Genomic DNA, 12,740 nt, shown 5'->3' on the forward strand with positions numbered 1-12,740 from the left:
CTGCTGAACTTTGCATGTAGCTGGATATTTGTTATCATCCAGATTTGGCCTAAATGTGCTTTCTTGGATCAAGGAAGATGAAGTTACTGTTTTCTAGTTATTTTACTTGATAAAATTTTCATAACTTGCATTATTTATATAGTGAGAAAAGTTCACCAGAAGACCGATGGGATGCCTGAAAATAAAGACCCAGGATTTTACTGCCTTTGTGGTTGAGCACTTGGTCATCAAGTAGCTCCTTCCAGCTGTGAGAGCTCTCGCGTAAGCGCTGCTTCGCTGGGTCAGGGTTGTCATCTGTCGCAAGGACAGGCACAATGAACAGGGAAATACTGGTAGTAGCATGGTTGTCATTAGTAGTTGTATTTTGAATGACAGTTTCTCATAAGGCTTTTGAAGGATTCTTCTGGTCTGGCATCAGTCCATGGTAGCCCTTCACATTTCTTTACCTCTAGACCAGTAAATGGATAATATCTGTCATCAGGCTTGGTGGTGATACAGGCTTGATAAACCTTTCTCGTCTGTGTGGTCTGAGCTGATAGCTCAGTAAGATAGGCAGGTGAGGGTAGCTGATGCTTTGCAGGATTGAAATCCTGAGATTTTTGGTGCTCAGAACTAATACTGCACGTGTGGAAATGTGTTCAGGTGATGGAGATCTGTAGGTTGCAACGCTTCAGGCATCCTGATCCATATTTCAGATTAGGGCTTGTATCACATTTTGACATCTCTTAACTCGTCCCCATTATTCAACTAAATGTTGCTCTTCATCAGCTTGGCAGTGGCTTTTAGGCTAGCAGGTGCAGCTGGGGACCTGTGCAAAGCCCTTAGAATTTTCGAGGTAAATTTTTGTAGAGGCATAGCCGTACAGACTTGAATTCGTAGGTGCCGTCTCTAACACTTGTCTGCTGACGAGAGGAGTCGTAAAGACTCTGCGTCTATAGGATGTCACACGTGCAAAAGCTCGCTCTCAGTAGTGAACCTCAAACTGATCGTTACATTTCATTTCTGTTCTAGCTGAAACAGAGGAAATCCCGTGCAGGTTTATTCATGCTCCAGAATGTTGTAATGAAAACACATGTAGTTTAAAACTGTGTCAGCCCCAGCATCTCAAGGTGGGTTTCAGCTGTCACATACCACCACGGTATGGGGCCTGCCAAGTCTCTCTTCCTTCATGTCGTCACAACAGCAGCATCGCGCCTCTGCGCTCTACATCCAGCACAAATCCTTGTTGCTTCCAGTCAGGTTTTTTCCCGATGCATCAACCTTCAGACATTTGGCAAACTTCTACAGCGTATTATTAACCCTTCCAAGTCTGCAATATTTTAAAGTTTCTGGTATTCTGAGTCTTCTTTTTTTTTTCCGGTATGCTTATCCTGCAATATAAATTTTCATAAGCAAAGACCAAGGTGAAGGGAAAAAATAGGTTGAATGGTTCTCTAAAGCCCACAGATGACCAGCATTGAATATATCTTGTTCGTACAGTGTTATTTTCTGAACATTGTACACATTTTAGACTGCTTCTGACTTGCAGTTTACGTGGTGAAAAGAAGTGGGTGACCAGGAATGAACAAGACTTTTCACATTGGGAATGAATCTGCAGAATATTACTGTAATTTTTTTTTTTTTTGCATTACAGTATCACTTTTCTTAAGCCAGTTATACTTGCTGATAGTGTCTAAGAAACATAGTTTAGGCATTTAAAATACCTTACTACTTTATTAACTGTGCCAAATACCTACTGTTAATTAGAACATTTCATGTTCACACTTACAGTTCCTTTTAAGTTGGTTGGTGGTAACTTTCTTTATAATGTTGCAGCTTGTGGTGTTTGGGGAGCGAGAGCCTCTTAAGCAAAACCAAGTTCCTTTATTCCCTTTTAAATGTTCTTCTTCTGCTAATATGCATGCAGAAAATGCCTTTGTCTTTGAAAGATTTTTACATGTTTAATTTTTAATAGAGGATGAATCATACCTGTCTTTGTTTATAGATCCCCTGTCCATGAATGACATTTCTTAGAAATAATGGCTTCTAAACTAAATAGTAGCCAAATTGGCTTGAAAAAAAGAAGGTATGCGTGTTTGTGTGATGTCACTGATGAAAACTTACAGTAAGAATCCAGATAAGATTTCACTTCAAGGTGATTGCTCATCTGAAGCAGGGTACCAGCCTAAGCCTCGTGATCGTGCCAATTATGCAATTTTCAAAATGGCCTCGGAAAATGTCATGCTTACTTGCAACAACAGTAAAAATTGAGGAGGATGACCTTTCTGCTGCGTTAGCTCTTACCTAAAGCTTCTTCTGCAAATGTGCCTTTTCCCTCTAATTTCCATATGAACTCACGTATGCACACATGTATATTCACTTTCTCAGCAGTTGTGGAGGAAACTAAGGGCTGATACTCTTAATGTAGCTTCTTCCTGGCAGTTCCACTGGTCGTGGGGTGAATTCACAAAGTTTGATGTGTCATTGTTCAAAAAATTTTACTATTTAAACATAAATTACATATGTTTTTCAGTAGTTATGTTGTCATTCAGTCCAGGACATTTCTCTGCAAAGCAGTGTTTATGATACTTTAGGGTCTAATTTATGTCTGTTGAAAAGAGTCGAAAGACTGCCACTGACTTCTTACGGTTTATGGTCAAATCTCTGATCAAACCTCGACAATATTTTAGCAACTTATCTCTGTTTCTGATCAGCGTTCACATGGATCAGCGTATTTTTCATAGACCTTACTTGTAGCCGCTCCCCGAAAACCCCACCAAATGCAAATCAAAACAAGAAACCAACCCAACAACATGATCTTCATTTATGTGTAGCTTTGCTGACTTGAATGGGCGATTCTAGTTAAAATCCGATTTCAGGCTATTGCAAGTATTTTTGTAAATAAACTTTTATGTTAAATATTATCTAGAATAGTCACTTATCAGAATTATACCTTTCAGAGAGATAAAGATCTGGTAAATATTATTTTTAGAATTTATGAATGGCCTTGACCTCTGTTTGTTTGCTGACGGACTTTATAGGAAAAAGACCATGCTGTTAAAATACTCTCCGTGCTTGGCAGGACTTTTTTTCCCCTTTAGCTTCCCACAAATTTACTCTGCAAACTTTTTTGCCAATGATTCTTTCATACTGTAGACCGTAGCCTTAAGTCTGTACTTTTTTCAATTTGAAAAGTTATACTTGTTTTCGTATTTTTGTAATTCGTAACAGCTCTGGGTGTAATCTTGATACAACAGGGACCTCTACATATGTGTGTTTTTATTTCTCACTGAAAAAGTTAGGAGTCTGTATTAATATGTCAGGCCAGGAGGTTTAATGGTTTTCCTTAGTGTACCAGCATGCATTTAACAGCCTTGTAATTTCTACAGCTTTCTTTGTTGTTATTTTCTTGAGGGTGCTCTTTTTTTTGTTTTGCACTTTTTACTGAGGAGTTCAAAATCTGTATAAAGTATCTTAGGAAAGTGTGACTGCTAATAATGTTGTATTTTCCCTTGAGTTTCTATACATCAATTGAGTCCTGTACTGTGGCAGGAAGGAGTCCACGTTGCTGGAAAATTGTGTTCTATAAATGGGTAGATCTTCCAAATCTGGGGAAATAAGAGCTCCGTTGTGAATGCATGTGCCAATATCTAGGGGTTCTTCGTCTCTGTGTGTGTGTGTGGGTAATTAATGTTTTGTGTTACTAAAACGTTTTCATTGCTGATTGATACTGCTGAACTTTGCAGTACTTGAGTGCTGGATGTCAGTCTACCATAGTTTATTCTCATAATAGTTAATAATTGTTTCCTAGCTTTTATATCACTTTCGACGATACAGAATCTGGCTATGATACTTCATTTTGGTGGTTTTCTGAAAAAGGGGTAGATGGGATTGTCTTAGTGCAAGGATTTTAGCAAGTGTAAGAAATTGTGATTATGCGTACCTGGGCAGTATGGATCAGTCCATTTGCATGAGGACTGGAAAGACCCTGGTGTCAGAAGTATGTACTGTAAGGTAAGCATGCGTAGGGATCGCTGCAGCGATATGAATGCTCTCTCGTGCAGTACTCGTGTTGTCTGCAGAGGGAGTAAATTGTTAAGTTGTGATTCAGTAACCTGTCCTTCCTCAACCAACATTTAAACATTAATGGAACTTCAACCTGCTGCAAAGTGCTTTGCTCAGTTGAACCAGATTTCTTGACACGTATTGGTGCTTTGCTGAACATAGGCTTGAGTAGTGGTTGCTGTTGGGTGTAATTTGTAGCTGGACAATATATTGATTGCAGTGGTGAAATACACTGTTGGGCTGTATCTTGTCTATTCTGACTCTGTATTTGCCTCTCGTTTGGGTACGTTGTGTGTGAGAACCACATTGGGTTCCTGATCCAGTTCACTCTGAAAGTCTAAAAACCAGCAGCGTGGTGGGACATGGACACAAGAACAAACCGAAGGGTTGGAAAGGGAAAGGAGCCTATGAAATATCCTAAGTGTACATTTCTGCTAAAAGATAATGCGTTGTCGAGCCATAATCTCGGCACTTGTATTTTCAGGGTATGTTTTTAAAAGGCAGTTTCTCTGTCCTAACTGTCCTAACTGTGTGTATTGAGTCTTTGAAGAGAGTTGTAGGAGCTGGAATTAATAACGGACTGATTTCAACCAGAAGTACTTGGAGAAGAGAGGAGTGCTGTGATTTCAGATTTAAGCTCTCAGAGGTCAGAAAATACCACAGTTCCGAATGAGTATACAACCATAACTCGTTCTCTGGCAAATGTGTCTTACAATATGGCTGCAGAAGAGTGGTATAAATGGTCTGATGAGGAAACTAAAAAGAGTGTGTGAAAAACAGGTATTAAATATGTCTAAGTTTAGTTTTCACATGCAGCTGGTTGCTACACAGTGCTGGGTGCTCAGCATATGAATTACTTTACATCAGCTGCGATCTCCTCTAAATTAGAGAGATCTGTGGAGAAAAAATGAGGAGTATTTCCATTGCGTGCAGTTGTCCAAGTCCTTGCAGCACTATTGGGCACATTTGAATGCACCCTAAATAGACCATGGCATGATTTGACTGCTTGCTGCCCTACTGGTCAAAATGCAGTGGAAGGTCATCGTCTCTTGGGTACTCGGGAAAGTCCTCTTCTAGTGGAGCCATGTCGGTTTTGCTGCTGGAGTAGACAGGCTGACCTTGAAGGAAGGCACGCTGTGATTTATGCTACAGGGGAAGGGATCGTAGGTCAGGAAGGCCAAGATTATCCATGCCAGCAGTGCCCAGCCTAGTCTGCTCCAGTACCACTAGCGGCAAGAGCAGCTGAAGGATTTAAACCACAAAAACCAGCACCCACACAACCCCCTGAAAATGCCCCAAAACAAACAAACAAGCAAAGCTGCAGAAAACCAAACCCATGCTGTTGATGGTTCTGGGTTCTTAAAGGTATAAGCAATGCTGGTTATATCTCTTCAGTATGTGAACACGTATTTTTGCAAGACGCTGTTTCTTTACTGAGTTGTACTACAACAGAAGTTGCCACGTTGGTGGTAGGTCACAGGATAATAACTTGAAGTTGATTTTTATTTCTGTGTCTAAAACTGTGAATTAAGCTCTTGCAGTTGCATTAGAATGTGTTGCTAGCTGGTTGCTAAATTAAATTTCTGTAAATCTGCAATCCGTAAGCTTTGTATTTGCCTCTATGAACTAACTGATGCCTTCAATTTCATATCTGGAGGTGGGGTAAGTTCGGGTTGAGATGTAAAGGTATTTCTTTAAAAAGAAAAAAGTAAACTTTGGTTGAAATTTCTGAGCAGAAGCAGAATCCAGTATTTGTGGATAATATGTTAAAATGGCTTATAGGGCTTTGTATGCTCTCCTAAGATGCATGGGTACGTTGCTGATTGTGGTTAGTGATAATTAATAATAGATCAAAGAGTTACAGCCCTGAGGTTAAAGAAGCAACTTTCAGACTAATTGCTGAATGTTTCTGACAATTTTTATATCACTTCACTCATTTGTATGCTCTCTTCTAAACAATACATTCTACTTGTGTCTGGAGGTGAAATAACTTATTGAATGGGGTTTCAGGCTAAAATTTGGATTAGACACATGATGAATCTTTTTTGTTTTACTTTTCTTTCCTTGCCTGATTTCGAGAGGTGCTATCCCAAGTTTCTAAAAGTAGTGGCTTTGTAAACCAACACCCTAGCAATTAGGTTTCTGAAAAAGGGATTAAAAATATCTGCCATCTTTAATAGTGTTTTCTGAATCTTTTGGATTTGGGACAATACTTACTTCCATTTTGGGGTGTGCATATGACCATTTCAAGTTCATATTCATTTTCAAGTCTACGAAATAATAAATTAATAATAAAATAATAACGAAATAATAAAAATAATGTATTTTAGAAGTTTATTTTGGGCAATGTAGTCTTATCAGTGGACTGAGAGTTTTTCGTCATAGGTCACGATTGGGAAGTAAGTAGCTGCCTTTGTCCTGACTAGGATTTTGGCTGTCCCAGCTGCAGAACTGGAGGGTGTTGCTAGCATTTTTGGTAGTGGTTTCCTAAATACTGTGTTGTGCTAACTGGTAGTGCAGTCCTGCAAAACCCATTGCCGCAGTACTTCATTTGTTTTGTTCGCCAGCTCTTCTTCTGTACCTGCCTTGAAGGGTCACGATGGAGGGGACACGGAAGCTGTCCTGGGCTTGGCGTGGGAGTCCCCCCGAGGAGTCTGGAGCGGCTCCCGAGGCAAAGCGGTGCTCCACTCAATTAATTTTTAAGTCATGCTTTGCTTCTTGATGGGAAGTTCAGGTATGAGAACGGAGTGAAGCGCCTGTGCCGTTGGAGGCGCGTTGCCCCGCTGCGGGCAGGCAGGGGCTGGCTGCACCCATCCATCCCTGCGAGCTTGCGCAAGGTGGCCGCGTCCCTGTACCCGTGTGAATGCGTCACCTGGCGTGTCCTTACCGAGACCTGTGCTCTCCGAGCCCTTTGGAAACCTGGTTTCACAACCGGCGAGCCCCGGTTTGCTCTGGCAGCATCTCACCTTGAAAAATCAATCGTGTTTGTATCTTTATTTCTTCGTCAGTGCTGCCGCAGGTAAGAGGGTGTGGAGGGAGCTCTTCTGCAGGCGTTTCGCCGTATTGCCCGTTCACACATGGCTTTTTGTCTGACGGAAGCAAGGATGGAGGTGGGACCTGGTCTCCTAGTCAAGTTTCGTGTCACTGCCCTCAGACTAGGTGCAGGAAAAGGGATTCCTTCTGGAGGTGCACCTTAAGGTTGGGGCATCAAGACAGCAACCTTTATTTTTCCCTCAGGAGACCTGAGTTCAAATACGAGCTGCTCCGAAAGGTCGGAGATCTCATTTTTAGCACTGTTGAAGGCTTGTCTCTAGAAACTTGTCATGCACTTCAACATTTTTGAAGACTGGAGTGCCAGGGACCTTGCAAATGAAGGTGGGTGGGAAATTTGCACTGTTTCCAGGCAGACTATCTGAGCTGTCAGCTTCATTATTTTAAACTAAATTAAATTTGTGCTAGAGAGTGCAGTATGTTAGAGCAGTTAGGGAGCTCTTCCTCTAACGGTAGCTTCAGATCTACTGTGCTAGATCTAACTTCAGTAAATTCCAAACTTGTTTGAATAAATTAATTTAAAAAAAAACAAACAAAAACTTTGCACAGTTGTTAATCCTGGGATATGTGAAAACTTTCCAGAAAAATTGAAGAGTCTCATTTGAAGACAATATGGTATTATGTTTGCCATGTCTAAGGATCAAGGTCCATTCTTCCTTTTTTTCTTGTTTAGTAGAAAATAAGCACGCGTCCTCTGTTCTGGGCCATTGGTCAAGGGATGCAGATTTCTGGACCGTTGCAGATGTCGCTTCCTTAACTGGCAAGAGGTCTTGTCCCAGGGTTGGACACAATCCTTTGTGTCCATATGTTTGGGCACTAAACATGCTCTCTGAAGCTGTGTGTGGCAGGAGGCTCCTGCAGCTCTCTGGGCACCTGGAACCTGGCAGGGAGAGGATGGGATGCCCTGGTGGGATGCTGTGGTGGAGGTCCTCTCCCCTCATTTCTTTGAGGATTACCCCCCATCTAGTAGCCTGTTCACTTGGCTTCAGGGTGCACCATGCTTTGTTTTTTGTTATTTTCTCTTTAAATTGGTTTGTTTTCATCCCTAAGGCTTTCTTAAGTTCATAATTAAAAGCAAATACTGACCAATAAATACTCCTTAAGGATTAGAAAAAGTTACTGAATGTGGCTGGCTTGTCAAAATTCTGCATTGAATGTGCGTCACCGTAAATTGCATCAAGCAAAACCGCGTTGCTGCAGGATTAGCTCTACAAACCCTGTACAGCTTTGCCTTACATACGTATCTTCCCTCAGATATGCGGTGGCAAAACAGAATAATTCCAATTGATTCGATTAGGATTTTTAAATCCTTATTTTAATCTGAATCCATGTAAACTAGCTGGAAGACGAACAAAGTGGGGGGTTAGACGTGTCAGCTTCTACTCGGTGTATGGAAGTAAATATTGGAAGTGGTCCAGAGCTTTATGGCTGCTGCCAACTAATGACATAAGATAATGTTGCAGTGAAACAATGCACTTGATTTGCACTTGTTTCTCGACTAACCTTTCTGTTTCTTGAAACTGCTTGGAATCTATGTTTTTGAAGATTTGACACTAGAAAGGAGATCAGGCATTGACAATTTTGACTGATTAAATATGCAGTAATGACAACTTCTAACTGCACGTACAGATAATAAGATAAAGGACTGTTACTCACTTCATATTAAACCCATTTGGTGGAATAAGCAAGGAGGATGACTGTTTTGCATGGACAAGTTATTTTTAAAAAGGAAACAAATCAGAGGAGCTAATTTATACAGAGATAAAAGTGAAAATAGTGAGTTGCTGATTTAATCTGTTTTTTCCTTCTGAGGCCAAAACTGCAGCTACTGTGGGTCTGCAGATTGTCCTGCATTTCTTTCTGAACAGAAACAAGAGTCGATGGTGTTCAGAGGGCTGCTAACAAACTTGGTACTTTTGTCTTAGCATTTTTATTCGAATCAGTAAGAGGCTTTTGAAGTGAATCTTCCAGTTGACTCCATCTTCTGTGCTGCAGTCCGTATCACAGGGCAGCTGAGGAGTGCAAGAACAGATTCCTCTTAGCCATCAACGAATGAAAAAAGCAGTCCAGAAGCTGCCCAGGGCAACGCTTAATGGGCTGCCCTGCCCGTGGGTCCCTGCTGGAGCTGGCTGAAGCATAACCCTCGTGGCACCTGTGAAGTGGATTGTGGATTCTCAGGACCACCTGCTCCTTTCGCCAGGTCTCCTCCTATTGCACCACGCTGCCTGCGATGTAGATGCTGCCTGTGTGCTAATTACATTTTCACCTGTTAGTTCAAGGATCTGTAATTGGAGAAAGAATCAGGGTTACAGGCAGAGGAAATTATTCCACAGGAAAACTGGAGGCACTGTTTTCAGCAGATGTGTTTGTTCCTAAGTTGTGTGTGCCCAGAGTGAGCAGAGTACCTACTTACTCTTCCTTCACGGCACTCCAGAAATCTTAGAAACAACTGAATTAAATCTTGGAAGTAGGAAGTGAAACTGAAGTGACAAATAGGCTGTATCCTGTTTTTTCATTAGTGAATTTCACTTCTTTTCAACTACTTGAAAGCCCTAGATATGGTTTGCAGATATTCTCGTATTTATTGTAATACTAATCTGTAAAGGAAAACAGATTTGTTTTGATCATAGGCAGCAGCATTAAGTATTTACAAGCAGCTGTAACTTAGGCAAACTAATTTAACAACTTAGAATTGTGATTTCATGAAAAAACCTACTTTGTGGATCAATAATTTTTTGTAAAGTAAACCTATTGATTTGCAGCTAATTATATATTGCGGATGTCTGATAAATTAATTTTAATATGAACCTGAGTTGAACAGGTGATGTATTAGTGGCTTGTAAATGAATTACAGCCAGTAAGTCTATTTATAGGACAGGTACAGGAAAAAAAGAGTTGTAAACCTATCTTAATTTATGATGAATCAAACACTTTAATACCAGGATCCAGATGAGTTTTGAGCTCATTCACTAACTTCTTAAGAGGAGCTTCGTGTTTTTCTTATTTCCATGCCCTCCGTGCTGTGATGAGTAATGTTCTCCATGTCTTCTGTCGTTGTCCTTCTACCTGTATTGGCCCTTTCCATGATCTCAAGAAGCCTCAGGTTCTGCTTGCTTCAACAGAAACCCTTGATATTGTGCTTATTGAAAGAAAGTTGTGCTAAGGCTGTAGCAAGGTCCACAAAGCTGACTCCCATGTGGGACAGAGGCTTGGTCTTCCATCTGCCGAGCTCATTCTCAAAGGTGGTGTACTTCAAAGCACGAGGAGATCGCAGCCCCAGCCATTCGTTTGGGTGATAGCACTGGGGGGAAGGTGTTCCTGGGGACTTCTCTACACTGGTGCTGGCAGAGTGGACATTTGTATTTCTTTCCAAATTCTGCTCAAAGTACCTGAGGCTTTGAGCTTGTGCTAGGTCTAGCTCCATAGGAAGAGTTGCTGTTGACAGGGATGTGTATTGGCTTTTTTCCATCATGCGGTGTACCCCAAACTCAGAGGCGATACTGATGTTGGCATGACTTAAATCAATAAGTCGATAGAAATAAGTACAGTTTCCACGCTGGGTGGGAAAAATACTTGGTGCCAAGTAGGAACGCACTTGAGATCAGGAATGCTGAGGAGTGAGGAATATGTTTTAATAACAAAGAAGAAAATTAGTATAGGAGCAAGGAGAGTAGCCGGTATTGGCTAGGGTATTGGCTAGAGGATGCAAGCTTACTATAGTGCATGAGATCCTAGGAAAACCTGTAGTTTTGTCTGACATGAGTAAAACCTGAGAATATTCAACATCTCATCGGTTCCTTTTACAAGAAATAGCTTTGACTTTTTTTTATAGATGGGTTTCATGTCATCACTTTGAAAGACAACAGTAAATACACAAATGTTTCCCATTTACTGTTTTTGTTACAGTCTAGTCTTTACATTTCACTTGAGAAGGTACCTCTCTGCTGGGCATCAGTAAATGTTAAATTATCCACAGTTCAGAGGGCAGAAATGTAAAAATCATCTGCCATTTGTAGAAGACTTTGCGTTAACGTTGTTGCTTTTAAAAAAAATTTTTATTAATTAAGCATGCACAAAACCAAGCTAAAGAGCAGAACTTTGTGTTTGTCTCTGTTACTTTGCTCTGCTTATGATGTCCAAAATACCCGTGCTGTTACAGGTCCTGCAGATGTAAGGTAACTGCGTATCCAGCTCTTAATTATATTTCTGTATTACGTCAGGTCTGTGGATTAGGAAAGTGAGATGTCAAGAATAAATTTAGGTTGGGGCTTCTCCGCCAAGTCCTCAGTGCTCCCACCAGTAGCTTAATATGAATTAGTCTGTTTCTTTAAAGGCCTGAAGTAAATATTGAGTAGGGTTTCCTAGCAACATTTGTAAGGTTAAGTAAAAATCAGATTTGCCAGGTATTACTTCCAGAGCACGCTTGTCTTTCTGTTTCAAAATTCATACTTTTGATGCATTATCTGCAGTATGAAGTGCTCAACAGAATCTGATAGTATTGTAAACAAATAATTTTAGGGGGTCATATATCCAAGGACAAGTCAGCTTAAATATTATTCTTACTTTGGGACACAGTTTTTCTTTTGCTGTGTATTTGTACTGTGCCTAAACTACTGAGGGCTAACCTTACTTGACTTCTGCAAGCATTAACTATATTTATATATGTCTATATGCGTATGTGCATACAAAAAATACAATAAAGCCAAAATCATTAGGTATCCTCCACTGTTTAAACCTGCTAAAAAATTTTATTTATTGTTAATTTCATCAAAGTAAACAAAGAAATTATGTGTGTGTCCAAACCGATCTCTTGAGTTAGCAGAAGTCTGAGATACAGATGATAAGAACGTCTCGGAGAAATCTTGATTTTTTTTTTTTCCAGTTTTGTTTTGTAGTGACAGGAGAGAAGATGAGCGTGAATACTTTCTACAGTGATATAAAAGTAATAGATTCGTGTTCTTTTAGCCTGTTCAGTAAATTGTATGCAAGGGTCTCCACCGGTGCTTTGGATGTGGAAGAGGTGTACCTGTTCTGGGTACGATAGTGTCCCCTCGACAAACGTAGAAGGCTGGAATTTAGGTTAGTCTGGGACAGATAGATAGATAGATAGTGGAGGGGAGCAAGGAATGGAAAAATTTGGTTGGCTGCTTCCAGTCCTAAGTTTTTGAGTCTATTTATAGAGTCTATCAGAATATTTCTAGTTAGTTCTGGGGAAAGTCAGCTGCTGTGCTGGGGTTGGCTGTGCTCCCAGAATGAGGAGGGGAAGGGGAAAAAAAAGAAAGTATGATAGGAGGCCTATTGAAAATCTACCAACTGACACCAGCAAAATCAAAAAATTGGAAGATCCTGTATTTGGGCTTCAGTTAATTTTTCTGCAGCCTCTGTCAGTGCTGGATATTCTGCAGAGCAGCTCTCTCTGTAGCCCGGTACAAGCTTTCAAGTTAACCGGGCACAGGAGGTAGGTCCACACGCAGCAGCCGGCAGCGTTCATACTTCAGAAGCCAGGACTAAAACGTGATATCCTTGAGTATGGGAGTAGAAGAAAGCGACGTGTTATCCCTGTTTCTTGCAGTGGTGGCAAACCTGAACAGCCTGCCCTGTCTCTGGGTTAGATGCATTTTATGAAGGGAAATGGAGAAGTGAAA

The sequence above is a fragment of the Apaloderma vittatum genome, unplaced genomic scaffold (genome assembly GCF_000703405.1).
Source record: "Apaloderma vittatum isolate BGI_N311 unplaced genomic scaffold, ASM70340v1 scaffold39073, whole genome shotgun sequence".
NCBI lineage: Eukaryota > Metazoa > Chordata > Aves > Trogoniformes > Trogonidae > Apaloderma > Apaloderma vittatum.